Source organism: Macaca mulatta, chromosome 11, assembly GCF_049350105.2.
Source record: "Macaca mulatta isolate MMU2019108-1 chromosome 11, T2T-MMU8v2.0, whole genome shotgun sequence".
Classification (NCBI taxonomy): Eukaryota; Metazoa; Chordata; class Mammalia; order Primates; family Cercopithecidae; genus Macaca; species Macaca mulatta.
In genome coordinates, this window is record NC_133416.1 from 15,735,804 (window position 1) to 15,751,746 (window position 15,943).

Sequence of the window (15,943 nt, forward strand, 5' to 3'; positions counted from 1 at the left end):
CACCTCTTTAGATGTCTAAGTCAGTGCTTTTGTTTCTCTGTCATTTCCTCCATCCACTCTGATGGCTTGCACTGGTCAGCTCAGGCTTCGAATTCCTGCTTCTGCTGAGTCAGTTCACTTTGTGGATCACCTGGACAACCTGTGCATGCCTGGTCTTATCCTCACTGTTACTTCTGGCTGGATGTGACTCCTTCCCTCCCACCAAGTGGTATCATCACAAGGCTGGTGTACAGCTATCTCTAAGTGAAGGCTTAGGGCCACGGAGAGGGTTTCCATTGCAGCATCACAACTTTACTATATTAATAGACACCTTGTTCTTCAATGTTCTTGGGCATTTCCTGCTGACCACTGTTCCCAGCAAGAGACAACCCTAAGCTATGCGACACAGGTCTCTCTCTCCCATCTTCTCTCTCATCTGACTCTAAGCCCTAATGCTTTTATGAGCAAAAGAAATCTAACTATGTCTTTGATGGTCTCCTTTCAGACTAAGCCCTTGGGGCCCATGTTCTGCACTTGGTAGGCATTGCAGGGTATTTTCCTAACCAAAGGCAGTTCTCTTCCCTAGATAGACTTTATCTAGTGTCATCGGTGTGGATGTGTGTGTCTAAATATATTATGGCCCTTTTTAAAACATTTTCTTAATTTTTCTTTTTAGGTTATTTTAATGTACAAGATTCTTTTAGAGGAAGATAAAAGCTCAGAGGAAGATCAGGAAGAGAGAAATGTCCATGGTCATTGTAGGCAGATGAGGAGTATGCTGGAGAAAGTAGAAATATTGGAGACACCTGGAAACCACAGAGTCAAGGAAAAGGCAAAGCCCAGATTAAAGGTAGTGTCTGAAGTGGGTGCTGGTGGTGGGGCACATAAGGCCAGGCTTTTGGGGTTGGGAGTAGGGTGAGGGGTGGAGTAGCTGAAGCCCCTGAGATGGGCACTATGTCAGATGGAGATTGGGCAGGGAGGAGAGGATTCATTGAACCAATGGGACAGAATCCCACCCTTACAGCTGTGGCTGCAGCTGCCAGGGACTGACTGCCAATTACCATTAAACAGGACCTTGGGAGGCACATCAAGGAGGCCTGGGAGTTGGAGGTCTAAATAGAGCACAGAGATTTTGTTAGGCCATTCTCATCAGACATGGTGAACATGGTCAGGGGTTGGTGGCAGCAGTGTGAATAGGAGGTGGGGTATGGGAGGATGGGTGGTGGTGGGTGTTCAGAGGAGGGTCATGACCGTTCAGGGTCTTTATTGCTTCCTTCCAAGACATGGGTGGGAGAATGAAACTGGATCCTCAACTCAAGATCAATCAAGGACTTAAATCTAAGACCTGAAACTATGAAAGTTCTAGAAGATAACATTGGAAAAACTCTTCTAGACATTGGCTTAGATGTTGACATGGATGTGGTGAAAAGGAAACACTTCTTCACTGCTGGTGGGAATGTAAGCTAGTACAACCTCTATAGAAAACAGTGTGGAGATTCCTTAAAGAACTAAAAGTAGTACTACCATTTGATCCAGCAATCTCACTACTGGATCTCTACCCAGAGGAAAGGAAGTCATTATACGAAAAACATCCTTGCACATGTGTGTTTATAGCAGCACAATTCGCAACTGCAAAAATATGGAACCAGCCCAAATGCCCATCAATCAACAAGTGGATAAAGAAATTGTTGTATATATATATGATGGACTATTACTCCGCCATAAAAAGGAATGAATTAATGGCATTTGTAGCTACCTGAATGAAACTGGAGACTATTATTCTAAGTGAAGTAACTCAGGAATGGAAAACCAAACATCGTATGTTCTCACTCATATGTGGGAGCTAAGCTATGAGGATGCAAAGGCATAAGAAAGATATAATGGACTTTGGAGACTTAGGGGGAAAGGGTGGGAGGGGTATGAGGGATAAAAGACTAAACATTGGGTTCAGTGTATACTGCTCAGGTGATGGGTGCACCAAAATCTCACAAATCACCACTAAAGAACTTACTCATGTAACCAAATACCACCTGTTCCCCAAACCCTATGGAAAAAAGAGGTCTAGCCCAAATGGGAAATACTCTCATTTGTTTCCAGAAACTCCTTCTGTTTTGTTTCCAGCTGTCTCAGGCATGGGCAGAGTATGCTACTCAAGAAATCACAGAGCCTAAGTCTCTTTCATGTTAATAATTATAATAATAGCAAATATGTAAAATGCTTTACATATGTTTTCTCATAATACATTTATGAAGAAGGTATTATCCCTATTTTACAACTGAAGAGACTGAGACACAGAAAAGTTAGGGAACTTGTCCAAGATCACACAGCCACCAACACTGGAGCTGGGAATCCAACCTCAGTCTGTTTAGCATCAGAGTCAAAGTACTGAACCACTACACCCGCCGCCTTTGAGTAGACACTTGAAGAAGCATAAACTGTATGTGTCTGGGTAAAAGATAACTTTTCTCAATCAGAAAGATGGCAAAAGAAATAGTTTGATAACTTTGGATGTATAAACCCTTAATCAAATATAAACTTATAATCTTAAGTTAATTATTTATGTAAAAATTATGTAGAGTTGTGCCAGTTAGGGTTCTGAGTTGCAAGAAACATAAATGGACTCTGGTTAATGTAAGGGGTAATGAAGGACAGGAGAACCAGGAGAGAGAACAGAGCTCGACCCTGGCACAGCTCCCAACTTCATGTCATGAGGGTGCTCCTGACCAGGCTTGCACTGCTGTTGCTGGAGATCCCAGACCTTGAACACTGCTGTTGGTCCTGATAGCATTGAAGTCAAACACATATTCAGAAAAATGTATAAACATAAATACAGCTCAATGAATTGACAGAGTAAACACACCCTTGAACCTAACACCTATCAAGATACAGAACCTTACCAGCACTCTATATGAAGAGCTTCTGTGTCAACGAATATTTGAAACCATTTCCCAAAGTGGTGCCAATTTATACTTCTACCAACAAGATAGTACCAGGCTTAACCTGGTACTACTCTTGTGTTCATTTTAGCCATTCTGTTGGATTTGTGGTGGTGTCTCATTGTGGTTTTAATTTGAATTTTTCTGATAATTAGTAATGCTGGGAAACTTTTAACATCAAATTGGCCATTTGAGATTCTCTTTTATCTATTTCTTTTCTATTGGGTTTCTGCACTTTCCTTATTGCTTTATACAAGTTCTTTATATATTCTGGATGCAAGTCCTTTGATAGATAACTATTGGAAATATCGTCTCCTACTCTGTAGCTTATGTTTTCACTGTCTTATAATATCTTTGAACGAAAGTTCTTAATTTAACATGGTCCAATTTATTGATTTTCTTCTCTTTAATGTTAGAGCTTTCAGAATTCTATTTAAGAACTCTTTCCCTATTCCAAGGTCAGGAAGATATTCTCCTATGTTTCCTTCCAAAAGCTGATTTTTTTTTTTTGCCAGGGTATTGCTTCTGAAAGTGATCTTTAAATGTTTCAATTATGATAATAAACAGTTTCAATTCCTCTGAGAAGAATTACTAAATCTGTGTTAAAACGTTTTGTCTTCTTTTAAATAGATCATGTCAGATTTATGTCAGATTGCATCAGAGCACCAAATACTAGCAATAGTTGAGATCATTTAAGGCTAGTGGGCTTTCCCCAAACAATTTTTAGTGTTTAAAATGCAGTAATTAAGCAAGAGTTTCATGGGTACAGGAGAAACTCTCATTTTATAATTGAGTAAAAAGGACGTAGATCAAATCCCTTTTGGTTTTAAATGTTAAAAGGTTGACTCCTAGTAGCTTACGAGGTGAAAAAAAGATGAGACAGATGGGAATTGAGCTGGTTCTAAACCCTAATAACTAGGAAGGACAAGATGGATCTGCTTTCAGGCACCACTGGATCTAGGTATCAAAGCAACATGTCAGGGCTCTGCCTCTGTGTCTCTCTACATCTTTAGGTGTGCTTCCCTCTGTGTTTTGGCTTCATTTTGGTGAGGAAGAAAGAAGGCAACTAGCAGCTCTAAATCTATATTATGATAATTTACAAGCTAGGAAGAGAGACTCTTTTCTCTGCATTCATATGATACTACATTTCAGAGAAGGTTTTGACTGGACTTCTTTGTGGCATATGCTTATCCTTGAACCTGTTACTGTGGTCTTGGAAATGGAATGCTCTAACAGATCAGCCCGGGTCATATGCCTAGCCTATGACAATCCGGGGGAGGAGGTCAGGGTTACTGCCATGGATGGCCCACTTTGCATGGAGGATGGGTAGTTCTCCAGTAGGCTAGTGAAGCACTATTTTCAAGCCTGTACTGAAATTTATTTCTGTTAAATTAAAGTGGCAAGAAAAGGAAGAATCTTTCAGTTCCAACTGTTTCCCTAGTTTTCACGGCATTTCTGCTTCTTATAGATTTCTGTATGACAGGAGCTGTGCTAGGTGCTGGGGATACAGACATGAAAAGCCATTTTTATGCCTTTACGTTCCGCACAAACTTTTAGCTGGATGGAGACATCAAAAGACAAATGCGAGACAGTGTGACGTTTGCAATATGAGGCCTATGCACATTGCAATGGATGCAGCTAGTGGTGTCTAGGGAGTCCTAGATGAGGAGCAAATTAAGCCAACTTTTAAGTGGTGAAGTTTTCTGGTAAATAAATAGAGAAAGGGCAAGGGTGCCTTCTAGGCAAACAGAACAATTTGCAAGGGCAGAGAAGCACAACAGAGCAGGACCTGTCCAATGGAGACCCAAGTTCGGTGCATTCACATAGCCAAGATCCCTTTGGCATTGCCAGCTCCATCCATGCCAGATGAGGCACAGGTGCTGGCATTAAAAGGGCCAGCAGAGGATGGCATCTTCAGTAGGCAACATTAAGGCCAGTGGAGGCTTTAGTCCCTAGAAGTGGCTGCATTTTGGCCACACCAAAATGGAGTCCTGTCTAAACAATCTGTTAAGGGCTTTTGGGAAGAGTGCATGAAAAAGCTGAACCCTCCCATAGCTTCTTATCAAAATAAGATGCCCACTGCTAAGCTGTTGCTACTTAGGAGCACTTTTACATTTGAGCTAAAATCAGTGCTGCCCCTTCAGTGAGGTCTTTCTCCTCTCCCTCTCTTTTCCCTCCTCCTCCTCCTTGTGTGTGTGCACACACATGTGTGTGTGCATGCATGCCTGCCTGCTCCAATGTCTTTCTCTCATTTTGAAGGGCTGCTTGCTCTGTGTCATGTTGACAAGGAGAAGACATGCTGGGGAAATGTTATAGCTGAGTGGTCCTAAGGGAGATAGCGTTGTGAAATGCCAAGCATGTGGGAAGGACATAGGTTCTCTGGGCTCTGGAGTGACTAAGCAAGTGTAAGCTAGGGGCTGTCACCACTGGTGTCCCTGAGACAGCCTTCGTGCTTGTCTCAGAGCAAGCTAAAGGCAGGCAGCTGTCATAAGGAAAGGGTGGGGTGAAGCTGTTTTTAAAATTCAGGGCTCAGCCTTGCCAGCCCTGGAAGCCCTGGACTCTGGGGATAATGAGGGCGACTGACAGGTGGGTTTAGGTTTAGGGAATCTGCAGCCTTTCCTGGGTCTAGAGAGGATAACTTCTCAACGAGAAAGGATATATTTGAATTATCCAAAGGGCTTTTGAGCTCACTCAGTAGGAGGAGCAGAAGTTGAAGAGAAGGTGTAAGTCAGTTACTTGAAATTTTCAGGACTCCTATTCCAGTTCCACTTTGGAATTGTCACTGTGGTTTTTCCAAGACCTTACAAATTCCCAGGAGCAAATGGACCCAACCATAGGTACTTCTGCAAAACCACAGTATCTGTGGGTTTTGGGTGGGGAGTGGTTGTTTCAGACATTTTCTTGGCCATATTGAAACAAAAGAATGCAACAGTTTGGATTCCATAAGAATCTATGCTTATGCCTTTTACAGGGTGTGACATGGCTTTTTCTCTGTATACCATACTTCAGGGGTGATTATAAGACTACTAAGATGGGTGGTAAAGGGTCTTCTCCTATCCCTTTCTCCAAGCAGCATGTCAAATAGAAGCCTTATTAAACAAAGGCCGCATCCATCCATATCCCTGCGTCCTAGTTGGGCACGGGCATGTTGAAAGAAACAGCCTCAGGAAACTCAGGTGCCATGTAGAAGACTATGCCATTCACCTTCCAAAACATTGATTCAGGCAGTGATTATTCCCCTTTATTCATACACATTTTCCAATTTCGTGAAGTGCCTGATCATGGGAATAGGACTGGACCTTTTTTTTTTTTTTTTAGAGATGGAGGTCGTCTTGCTTTATTGCTGAGGCTGGACTGAAGTGGCATGATCATAGCTCACTGCAGTCTCAAAATCCTGGGCTCAAGGGATCTTCCTGCTTCACCCTCCTTAGCAGCTAGAACTACAGGCATGTGCCACCATGCCCAGCTAGTTAAAACAAAATTTATAGAGACTGCATCTTGCTATGTTTCAAACTTCAGGCTTGTCTCAAACTCCTGGCCTTAAGAAATCTTCCTTCCTCAGTCTTCCAAGTAACTAGTACTACAGGTGCGAACCACCACACCTGGCAGACCATGCACATTTTCTAATATTTCATTAATTCATTCAGTCAGTCAGGTATTGGACATATTATAAGAGCTTATGTTCCATGCTTTGGGGGCATTCAAAAAGTGGTGATACATAATTGCTTCTTTAGGAATCTCACAGATTCATAGGGGAAAGAAGATATGTAGACAAATAAGAGTAATTCAATACAAAATGTCATGAGCATCATAACGAAGGTTTAAAGGGCTGTGCATGCCACATCTCATTGGCTACAAGCAAACTATGGCTACCATAAATAAAAAGAGATTTATTAGGATTCTGAGATAACTTGAAGACTAAGAACTTCAGAAAGACAGAAATAAGGACAGCACCTGGGAACCCCAGATATTGACTTAAATGTTTTGGATGCTGCCTGGAGCTCCAACCACTTCATCTTGCTTTCCTTTTCTGTTCCATTTAGGCCAGCTTGCACCAATCCCTGTCTCTTTCTTATAGTATCTTACTGGAGGCTTCCAGAAGTAGACAAGAAACTCTAGGATCCTAGAGGAACGTACCTCATCTCATCGGCTCAGACTATCTTACATTTTAGGAGCAGTCACTTTCTAGTATTGGTCTCAAGACAATGTGTGCAAACTACAATGCTTGGCTTAGCCTGGATCAGTGCTGCTTCTTGGTCTGAGGGTGGAGGGGGAATCTGTTAGAATGAGAGAAGTTGGAGGGAAGGTGCTCAGCAGAAAAGGACATCAAGCTATCACCTACTATTGAAAGATACTCAAAGACAGAAGGTTATGTCTAGATGGTAGAATCAGAGGAAGCTTCAAGAGACAGCTGGAATTCAGGCTGGATTTTTGATGTAGGAAGCATGTGGGGAGTCTGCCTAGATCACCTCCTGCTTCTGTGAGAACATTGCCCTCTCAGCAATGCATAAAAGCATTGCCAAGTTGTACTGGAGGCTCCCACTCCTTGGCCATGACTAGCTAGAGGGGAGTTAAACAGCTGAGAAGCAGTGCAGTGGGCAAGTTGACCTGCTTTGCCATACACTGGGAATTGAGATACACTCTAGGTGCTAGTCAGTTGGTTAGTGGGCTTGAAGCTGAGAAAACACGTAGGAGCCTGAGGTGGCCACGAGAAAGTGGAGAATGAAAACAACAGAGCATCCTCAGGGGAGAAAGTAGAGATAGCAGCATATTTGATTAGTGAGGAAGGAAGGGAGGAGGAGAGAGCGAGAGAAATGAATCATTGCTCCCTAGGGCTTCCAGTTTCTTTTTCTGGTCTCTTCTAAGGTCTGGGTATACTTGGCACTTTTGGTCTTCATGAGATATTCTTCTACCTTTCCAATCAGTTCCTTTTGGGTCAATTTCTGCCTCTTGCTATCGTTGGACAGTGAGATGTGGACCTTCAGAGATGGGTGAGAGGTGAGGAAGACATGACAGGCAGCTTGAAAAAAGTCTAAAAGTGAGTGAATGTGGAACTTAAAGTGCAGTAAGAATAGTTCATCTTGACTTATTCATTTTATAGACAAAGGCTTAAAAGATGAGAATGTAGGTAAAGCCAGACTGTGAAGACCAATGAGTCTGGAAGTGAATTGGGATTTAGGGTTGAGCTATTGAATTTTTGAGCTGGAGAATGAGATGCTCTGACCTAGTATTTGGAATATCACAATGAATGGACACCACCTTTGTATCCAAAGAGGGTACAAAACTCCTGCTTTCCTGGGAGAGGGGAAGGAAATTCCTTCTGTGCCTCTTTTCCGTAAGGTCTGCCCTGGGACAGCTTGTTGCGTGCTGGATATATACCCCTTCCCTACTTTATGGTGGGTAGCACCCAATGCAGAATCTGAGATCCTCCTACTCTGTTTTCCAGATCAGTTGCCTAAACTGGGTGTGGGGGTATAAAAATAGGAATTTTTCCAACCTGAATGGTCAAAATCTTTGAAGAGATCTATTATCAATACCTCTTACCTATGAAAAGCAGATTATATAAAATCATGCATTCTGAGATTTTTCTGGTTTTGAGGATATCATTTGGATGACCCTGAAAATGCAGAGAGAGGGGCTGCCTAATCATGGAGGTTGTTCATCGTTAATTTTTAATACTACTTGCACAGAAAAACATGTTCATGCTCACACCCAAGATCATCAGCTATGGAAAAGAAGCAAGGTGGTGGATCCGCCGTCTTGACTTAGTGAATATCCTGTTTGTCACTACATGTTCACTCCCTTTTATGAGTCCTCTATGATAGGAAGAGAGACATAAGGAGTACGGGAAAAATGAGTATCAACTACTTTAGCCCACAGCCTGCTCTCAACCATGATGGCTAATAACCAGGTTAGAAAGCAGAGATGATTGCAAGTAAAAAGGATTGCTAAGGGCAGGTGGAAAGAGCCCAGGTGTGGCCTAGTTAGGCCGGTATGTTCTGGGGAAGCTGTGATGGGCCTAGAGGAGCCTCTTTAGTTTGGGGTGAGGGGTTCTACACAGATAGGATAAGAAGGAGTAAGCCAGGGCAACAGGGATCACGCTCATCCCTGCGGCTGCTTGCCAGCCTCACAGCAGTTCTGGCCAATTAGCCTGGGCTTCTCTCTACCTCTCCTGCTTGCCAGCACTGCTAATGGTGGTGAGGTCAAGAGGGCATACCTCACTTCAACATCCTCATCATTGCCTGAGTCTACTAACTAACAGGCAGCTCTGCAGCTGACACTTCTCGCAGTATAGATAGAGGTAGCTGTGGGGAGGGAACACTCCCAAAAAGGACATGAAGAGAGGTTAAAACTGGAAATGCTGGCAAAACACAGAGGATTAAGGGAGAGTAAGGGGTTCATTTATTTTTGCCCATGTTGTGTGGAAATAAGGCCTTGCCAAGGCACAAAGGTAGGTACCCTTGCTCTGGTCTCAGTCCCATGGCCTGTGAAATATGCAGCTTGGAACAGAAGGTCTTACGGACCCTTCTAATGCATGTGTGTGTGATTCTGGGGATCTCTGACCTCACTGGGGTTCATTCTCCATGGCTTGGAGAGGAGGTGAGAGGAGCACCGTGGCTTCGAGTGGCGCCCTTTTCTGCCCAGAGGGACTTGGATCATAGTTTGAAGAGGAAACCAGGCACAGTAAAGCCTGACTGGCTTCCTGGGGGTTGCACCTGGTTCTATTCTGATAAATGCATGGGGAGAAGAATGTCTTTCTCTGCCCAAGTTTCTCAAGTGTGAGCCAAGCCAACACCCTTCCCTGCTCTTTGGGCAGACAAAGGAGAAACTGTATAGCCAAAGTTTGTAGAATGGGAGCAGAGTATTCCACCTACAGTTTTCCAAGGTTTAAAAAGTATTGGTTCAAGTTTTTTTCTTTTTTTTTCTTTTTTCTTAATTTTAAACAGCAGATTCCATATCTCTTGGCTGATGTGATTTTAAATTAATAGTGTGTCAAGGAGTCGAACCAGCTGACCAATACAGAAATCCTGTCTATACTTTATTTTTCCCTTCCTCCTTCCCCTCCAGTAGACATACTGAATATATGTGCTCAGGGCAGAACAACAAGGAGGAACAGAAATTCAAGTGGTTCATATGTCCAGTGTGGGGAACAGCCATGTGGACATAGCAGAATATTGATCAAAGCACAGCGCCTGGCACATGATTGAGTTTACTCAATATATTTGTGTCTAAAAAATAAAGGAAGGAAGAAAGAAATACATTCTCAGTGAGTTTGCTTGCTCTGCTTTTTGAGGAAGCCTTGAAAACAAAATTGAATAATTCTACTAGAAAACTCTTCCCTCATTGAACTGAATCCTGTGTCCCTGTGTTTTTCTCCGCTGACCCCTGGGCTGCCCTCTCTCCCTCTCGAAATTCTTTTCATCCTTAAAAGCCATCTCAAGTATCACATTTATTTGCCTCTCTCGTTCCATATTTCCCTCCCTCTGTTAGCCAGGGAAGCAACCAAAATAATCTCTGCAAGATGCTCTGGGGAGTGAAGTTGTGGGTTCTGCTCGGCTGCCTTTGCCAATCCCCTTTATTGGGGTATTATTTTCTAGAGGCAAAGATTCAAAGAAAAATACAGCTTAGATGCCCCTAACTGGCTGCTTCTGCACCGTGGCCCATGCACATTACCCCTGCAATCCTACATGCCAATTGCAATGTATCTTCTGTGGAAAGTGCAGTCCTTGACTCCCACGTGCACCCCAAATGCTAAGTGTAGTCTTCGCTATTTGCTATGCCAGGCCTTTAAGAATTCTGCCATATTTAGGAGTAGTAAAATTTCACAATGAATGAGAGCAGCCATGAAACTTAAAGACCTTCTCTATTTGTCCCAAAGTAAAAAGGGAAAGGGGCAAGCTGTCCAGCTAATAGCAGAGTGAAAGGTTTGTGATGGGGACTCTCGACTGGATTTCTAAGTCTGGCCTGAGCATCTTCCTCTCAGGCTCTTCAATGCGACAAGACCTTTCTCTTTCCCATCTCCACTGTGGCCCTATATTTCCTTAGTAGAGTTTATGTCCACTGTCCTAGTTCGAAACCCAAGCTCTTAGCCCGTTTCTGATCATCTAAATGTCAGTTTTTGCTCCTAGCAGCCCTTGTTAGTTTACTAGTTCACAAAGGTTTTTAAAATGAAATCAAACATTTTCAAGTTTATGAGGCTGAAGTTTCTTGGCTATAGATTGGTGACAGCAGCAGCAAAAATGGAATCAAGTTTTGAAAGTCGCTTTGAGGTCTTGAACAATTGTATTTGTAGTGATTTTGCAACTGTGATGGCGTTCATTTTGAAGTTATCATGATGCCATAGGTTGGCCACTTACATTTTCTCAATCGATTTCTCTTCTAAGGTCTGGGTCTCAGCTCAGCACAAGAGTGGCAATCTTTAAAGTAGGGCAATATTGTTTAGCGTATCAGTTTCTTGCCCTCTATTACTTATAAATTTTTAACAGATAAAGCTAAAATGTGCCACACTCAAGAGACTGAGGAGATAGCATCAGTTCAGGGTGGTCCAAAGAGACAGAGAAGGCCCCTCTCTTTCCCTGCCCCCAAACATGGCTGGGGCAATGTTTTTCTTCCTCTCCATAGAACACCACACCCCCAATACATGAACCATAAGTAATAAGACAGTGGGAATCAGACACTTTGTGTGTCTCACCAGCACATAAAGTGCTCTGAGTTTTGGGCTTTGCCTGAGTTGAGATGGTGAAGACTCCATGTGTGGTAGAACAGCAGGGAAAGAAAGAGCTAAACCGAGCACTGTTTTAACTATTTGCCACATGGCCTGGAGAAGATCCCACAGAAATATTAGCCATTCTGCTCTTTAAAATTTCAGTTTTCCATTTTGGTGTCTCCTCCCTTGCAAAGGTTTTCTCAGCTCTTTATTGGCATGAGAAAAAACTTAATCTATATGCTGATGATTCTCCAATTGCTATCTGCATTCCAGACCTACCTCGAACTGCCTTGTGACATTCCCATTGGATGACTGATGGGTAGTTCAAATTTAACATGATCAACACTAAGATGCTGAGAGCCCCCATACTTGCTGCTTTTAAATGCCAATTCTTTTTAATACTGTCTAGTAAATGCTAACTCCAACTTCCTGGTTGCTGAGGACTAAAACCTGGGAGTCATCCCTGAAGTTTCTCTTTCTCTTTTGTTCAACCTTGGATACAGCTGCAGATCTTATTAGCTCTACGTTCAAACCATATCCGAACTCCGACATTTCCCTCTGCCTCTGTTGCTGCCATCCTCATTCAAGCCACCATCCTTTATAGCTTGGGTTATTGTAATAGGCTCCCACCCAATTCTCCTATTTCTACACTACATCCTATTCACAGCAAAGGAGATAGAGTGATCCTTTCCAAATTAAGTCAGACTGTGCCACTCCTCTGCTTAAAATCTACCTGTGGGACCTAAAAGGCCCTATGTAAGTTGTCTCTTTGTCTCCCTGACCTTACCTCCTACCACTGCCCCCTTGCTGGCCTCACTCCAGCCTCTTGGCCTCTTTGCTGTCTGCAAACATGCAGGATGCTTTCCTCAATGCCTCAATGCCTCTCATCTGCATTTCCCTCTTATCAGAATGTCCCTCTTCCAGGAATCTGAGTGTTTCGCTCTTTCATTTCCTTCAGATCTTACTTGAAGTTTAGCAAGGCCTTCTCTGGTCATCCTAACTAAATTGTGCCCCCACAGACTAGTTCTCACTCTGCCTTCCCATTTTGTGTTTTCCTCTTGGGACTTACCATCACCTGGCATACTGTAACGGCAGGCTATTGCTGAGTAACAAACTACCCCCAAACCAGTGGCTTAAAACAAGAGTCATTTATTTTACCGCTATCTCATCTGTAAGTTGGTTGAGGATTAGGCAACCCAGTCTGGGTTTGGCTTCCTACTCTGCTTCCAGCTGCAGGTGCCTCTGGCCTGGCCTCCTGTCTGCAGGAAGGGATCTGGTGGGATCTGTGTGATGTTATTCTAGGCCCCAAGCAGAAGGAGCAGTAGCTGCTCAGGAAAAGTCCCTCACATGTGATGGTGGAGGTGCCAGACAAGCCCACCCTGCACACTTTGAAGACATTTTCTGCCTTCTCTAGTAATGATAGCATGTCTGCAATCAGCATTTTTTAATGATGTGTTTATTGTCCCCTTCTTGTTTTGAGACGAAATGTTTATATTTGTCAGTTAGAACCCCTCCCATGGCTCACTCTGTTACTTTTTTTGTTCAAATATCACCCCTTCAGAGTGATTTTCTCCAACAACTGTCTCCAGCATAGCATACCTCACTTGGCGTCTTCTCACTTTTTTTGGGGGGGGGGATTCTCTCTTTTAAATAAAATGAAATTTAATTTAATTTTTTGATTAGTTAATACATTCTAATGTTCAAAACCCAAAATAATTTCATGCTGTTGTATTCTAACATGGCTTTTCTCTCTATATTACAGTAAATATTTATTTGCTTGTTTCTTCTGTCTCTCGTACAAGAACACAAGCTTTGTGAGGGTAGAGACTTTGTCTTGTTCATGGCTGAATTCTCAACACTAGAAGGAGAGCCTAGAAGTCTTTCAATAAAAATTGCTAAATAAATGCTAGACCAATGATAAAAGAGGTCCAAGATTGTGGCAGAGGAGCAGCTGGAGGAGAGAAGTTTGTCCCTGAATCATGTGGTATTACCCTGCAACATGCATTTATTCAGGGCAGAGCTCTTTTTGACACAACATCAATAAATTCTGCATTTGTAGTTTTTTATTTGCTCATAAAACACTGTCTGTGCTCCTGTAAGAGAATCTCTAAATTTTTCTTGATAGTGCATGTGATGTTTTGATTATTTCTGAAGCCATTCTCTGAGCCTATAATATATCTGTACCTCTTGTCTGCAGATACTTTGAAAGTGGTGGAATTGAGCTAAAAATATTCAGAAGTAGCTAAGCAGTCAGACTTGATTCAACCTTGCATACTGACTGCTTTTTTTGTCTTATCCTTACATCTGGTATCAAAACAAAAATCTTTAACATGGGAAGATATTCTAGTCCAAAAGAAATCTATTACTGTTAGGGATAATGAAGAAGGCAGCTTTTAAAAACACCTGATGTTCTCTAACCTATCGCTCCAGTCACCCACCTGAATTCTACAATGAGAATGTTGTAATTAATTTCATCCCAAATAGCCTACTTTCAGATAATTTAGAAATAAAATAATTTTTAAGATCTCACATATTTGTATAGTGTTTGTCCTTTTCCAGAGCACTTTTACATCACATATTTTTCCTTATAAGGCTAACTGGGCATGTCCATTCCCATTAGACGTGGGAGGAGCCAGGCACAGAGGGGTCAAATGACATCCTGAAGTCACTTGGCTAACTAGTGAGTAAGTCAGTGCAAAATCTCCAGCCTTCTGTGCTGTGCAAATTTTGAAAGTTAAATGTTAACTTTCCAGATTTGAAAACATACCAGTAAGCTTAAGAAAGTAAACTTAAAAGGAATAAAAAAGTGTCCTAGGCGAATCTACGAGTCTGGGGTAATCTATGTTAGGTCCTCCTTTTCCCTGCCCATTGCGATACTTATGAAAATGAAGCCAGGACAGTTTTAATGGGATAGGGTGGGCACAGAAGGGTGGTGTGAAATATGAGGGAAATGTGTGTGAGGGGAGAAAGCTTTGCTCGATAGTATATATAAGACAGGAACATGTGTGATCATGTTCTAGCGCTGTCTTTGCCAACCCTGTCTTTCTCAGGCTGCCTCCAACAGGAGCTTAGTCCCGTGGAGTACTGGAGCCAATGCTGCCCAGAGTGTCAGCCACATTATTCTTCCCAATGGTGATGTCTAGGATTTGCTGTCATGGATCAGGTATCTGATATGTGCTATGAGCAGCCATATACCCCGTGAAGTCCTTGCCCTCTTTTGACCCCTGCAGCAGTGGGTTCATATGACTGAGTTTCTATTTGGAGCCTCATCCCGAATATCAGACCATTTATCTGGGATCCTGATGCTCCAGCTAGCCCCTAGTAGCTCATCCCCTGATGGGATGGCTGGGTTTTGCTTTTTGTAGACTCAGGCACTGGTTGAGAACATGAATGGGTTGATCACTGGTCATGCGATTACCACTCCCTATCTGACTTTATACATGACCTCCAGTGCTTACTGCTGGAACCTCAATGCCTTACATTCTACCTGGAGCATAGTAGAGAGTCAATGAATGAGTGAGTGAAGAAACAAACATTGGATTATCGTGTCCACTCAAGGGAGAGAGCTTTTTTAGATAGGACAGCTGTCTGGGCAAAACCTGAATTACATCATCCTTTTAGATTATGAGTCTTGTGTTCTCCACCTGCCCCTATGGGGCCCATGTGCAGCTAATTCAGTATTCCCGCTTCTGGACTCATGGGCAGGTATGTACCTTACAGGGATCTCCCATTCTCTCTCCCCTTTGCCCAACATGCTGCCCATGCTCCCTACCTCCCCTGCTTGACAGTGAGTAGAAAGACAGTCCCTGTCCACTTATGTGGACTGTGAAGGCCATTTCAAAAACCAACAAGTGTACCCTTCCTAAATGGATTCTAAAAATGCTTTTTGAGGAGAAGGAAGGAGAAATCTCTGGCTCATGCTCAAGATTTTGAAGGCAGAATTAGACTTGGCAGTAAGAAAAATTCAATTCCATTTAACAGAGATTTATTTATTTTTAAATTACTTTTATATGCCTGGAACCACAGGGATGAAAGAGAGGAGTCAGTCATGGACTCTGCTCTCTAGGGATTAACAGTCTAGTGACTGGAGGAGACCCAATAATAATGGAGGTAGGCCAGTAGTTCTAGTGTCAGACAGATTTAGCAAGTGCTATCGTGGGGTAAGAGCAGAACCTGTGGGGTTCAATGGTTATATATTTCTGGAAGACTGAGGAAAGGAGGAGTCCTGGAGTGCTGTAGTTTGTCCTTGGCGTCTTCTCACTTTTTGGGGGGGGATTCTCTCTTTTAAATAAAATGAAATTTAATTTAATTTTTTGATTAG

The 15,943-nt window shown here is 42.7% G+C and overlaps 1 long non-coding RNA gene across 1 annotated transcript in view; it reads left to right on the forward strand.

The window, feature by feature from the left end:
• Positions 1–15,943, forward strand: part of LOC107000808 (uncharacterized) — a 51,729-nt gene that overhangs the window by 24,387 nt on the left and 11,399 nt on the right. Inside the window, exon 2 of the long non-coding RNA XR_001447956.3 lies at positions 656–829. This is a non-coding gene — a long non-coding RNA (uncharacterized LOC107000808). The remainder of the gene's footprint in view (positions 1–655; positions 830–15,943) is intronic.